Below are 3,344 nucleotides of genomic sequence, written 5' to 3' on the forward strand. Positions count from 1 at the left end.
TAAACTATATATATTATTCTGTATAGTATTATTAAAATTGCATGTTCTAAAATTATATTAATTATCGTGCTTTGATGTTATATTTATAAAGCTGAAGGGATTGAATTTCTGCATCTACGTTTTTCTTCTATCGCTCACTGCTTCTCTCAGGTACCGAAATTCGGAATCCGTAGGCACTCTAAGCCACTCCATTTGGCAGACGCATCACCAAATCTTCACGTGAGCTATACTACTAACAATGGTACAGATAGAAGATAATTGGCCAGTTTGCTTTAGTAAACCTCTAGGAGAGGTCTTGATGAGGAAATGGTCCAAGAGACAACTGACATTAACTCAATCGTGTCTCCGCATATATTGATCTAGCCACTTTATGTTCGATATGTGGGTCGAGATTACTACTGGACAGTCTATTCAAGACCGCGACTCGCGAATAATCCTGATTTACCGGCAAGATATTTCTCACACGGGTAAAATTTCGCATTGAGAAAATATTTGCTTGCCATTTCGAATAAGAGTAGCTTCGTGTCCAAGAAGTTGTTCTCGGCAAACGCGAGCGGTCTCCCGGGAGAAACAACTTTCAAAGTGCAAGCACACAAGTGCTGGCAAGCGAGAAAAATCGACGTAATATCAAAATCAGAGCGAAATAATTTCGCTGAGAATTTCGCAAATTGCATTTATCTATACGAGAACCAAATAGACGGAAACCAGTGCGATCGACTCGTTAATAATTTCACAAAATATTTCCACGTTGTCTGAGGCAGCGGATTGTGCCAGTTTAATTAAATCACTTTATTAAATCGCTCTATTAAGTTTGTACATCGGAGTAACGGAAATAATAGCATTTTTGGAGTAAATTACACTGCGAAGCGGTGCATCACTCGACTGAAAATTTCAATTATCTATACGCGAATGCTGAATTCAGTGAGATTAAAATAAACACAAACGAATTGTCCACGTTTTACATAACGCGTCGGAAATTTCAAATTTAACACGTTCACGTTTTACTTGCGCGAATTTCTCCGTAATCTCGCACTTATTAAAGCTTCACTTTGCATTGAGAGACGAACAGACAGGAAAACGGAAATTCCAATCGTTGCGGAATGTTTTTATATTTTCAATATACGTGACCTGTGCAACACGTGGCCCTAAAGTACCGTGCGGTAAAGTATAACTTTTACAGAATTATGTGAGTATGGTTTCCAAAAGCGATTTTGGACGTTCCCGCTGATTATGGAAGACCCATAATGCCGAATTTCGGAGACACATGCTCGCGTGGGTCTTCTGCACTGGACAAAGTTAATTGGATAAATAATCCCGTTGATTCTCTTTTGATTCGTCGGAAATAGCATTGAAAAAAATCAGGAATAAAAATATTTCTGATCCAGTTATTCAGGATCCAGCAGTGGAGATATTCTATTTTTCACGTAATTAGAATGAAAGCAGCCTCAGTGGACAATTTTTTCCTCTTTTTCGTGCTATTCGACGTTGATTCTTTCTCAGTAAGCAAAGCGTTCGAGAGTGATCAACATTTTTGGCAACTCGGTATATCCGATTGCAGCATCGTTCAGTGATCCGTAAACAACGGCACAAGCTCATCGTATTTCCAGGTCTGTTAATAGCAGCCCTATTTTGGATTGTCCGCAAATCGCCGTGGCAAATCTGCGCAACGGAGCTTTCATTCCGCGAGCCCACGCGAATTTCCACTTGGTGGGCGTAGCCTCGTCGTCCAGCCGGCAATTTAAAACGATATTTGCAGACGTTGCGAACGGACGTTGAATTGCGCTAATCGCGTTATTAGACCGCGTCCGTTTCATTCGTTCGCAACCGACGTCACTCGCAAGCACAACCGGAAACTGTTTTCCCGTGACAGCCGGATATTCGACGTAGAAAAGTCGAGGGCGTCGCTCTGCGGCGCACCCCGTTAATTACGTTAAACTGCAGTAGACATTTACACGCGTTCGGACACGCGGTACAGCGCGTACACAATGTTCTCGATCGCGGTGATCGTGGAAAAATTAAATGATGTTCAACCAACGACTACTGTTATATCATGTTGCCGCGCGCGATATTTGTCACGGCAAATGCATGCAAACGCGAATCCGAACGGCGCAATTTTGTGCGACACGGCAGGCGAAAAGTCGCAAAATAACCGTTGAATGATGGTAGCACGGCTATTTGCAAAATTTGCGACGCGCGCAACATTTAGTAGCGGCCAGTTGCGTTCGAAGATTAACTCCGCAATTCCGGTCCCGCGGACGCGAATATAATTCACAGATCCAAGAGATACGACGAATCCCTCTGCGAACGAGCGTGCACTCGCAAATTCTGTTAAGGTGCATCGTGCATGCATACCGCCGATTGTGCGCCACACAGTTTCGTCATTAGATACCAAGCGAGGAAGAATCGATATTTACTGACGATGAAGTACCTTGAATTACGCGATTCGTGTAAACCAAAAGAGCTCGCGTGGGTTTTCGCGATAACCCACGCGAACTGTTTCAATAAAATCTCGATGCGTTGTTGTCTTCTCGATATTATAAATTGTCTCTCTGTCCGGAAAGAAATATGCTTATATCATAGAGTGAAATTTTTTATTCTATTTCCATTTATTCTATCTATTTCTATCTATTGAATCATGTTTAGACACTTGCATGTGATGCAAGGTGGAAGCGGTATCGTTCTGAAATAGCGTTTCAGTCCGTTTCGTTTCATGCTTCTGCCACTTTGACGGGGCAACTTTGGCTTCATCGATCTCCTGTTCTAAAAGTTACTTATCCCCGCAGCCGATCTAAATTTCAACTTCGCCTTGTCAAAGTTTATGCAGAGTTAAGACTTACCGTTTCGAGTATCAAATGCGCGTGACTGCAATCTCGGAGATCGCCGCGGAAGTCTTGCCCCTTCCCGCCTACTCTGAGCCACGTTCTGACGAATTGTCGTTGCGCATGAATCACTCGAAATGAACTTTCGCCAGCGCAACCGCGCGTCAAAGCGCCAGGTGCATTTTTGCCTTCCATTTGCCGCTCTCTCTCTCTATTCACATGTCCATCATTTTTTTGTTTTTCACAAAGTACTTCTGACCGAAACAAAAGGCCGCGCTAGAATTGAAAACCTGCCACTGGCAAAAGGAGGATGACGGAGACGTAATGCATTCCGCAACTCGAGAGAAATCGGACCGATGTTTCGCGCGAGCAAGGGACTGCTTTTGCGTGGAGCCGCGAGCATTCTTGATTAAAAGCGACGAAGTTCATACTTCTGGAATCTTTAATGCTTGTTCTCTGCTCAGAGATTTTACGACAAACTGTAATATTACTCCTTATTACTTGAAGGCACGACATATGATAGTG

The sequence above is a fragment of the Ooceraea biroi genome, chromosome 12 (assembly GCF_003672135.1).
Source record: "Ooceraea biroi isolate clonal line C1 chromosome 12, Obir_v5.4, whole genome shotgun sequence".
Classification (NCBI taxonomy): domain Eukaryota; kingdom Metazoa; phylum Arthropoda; class Insecta; order Hymenoptera; family Formicidae; genus Ooceraea; species Ooceraea biroi.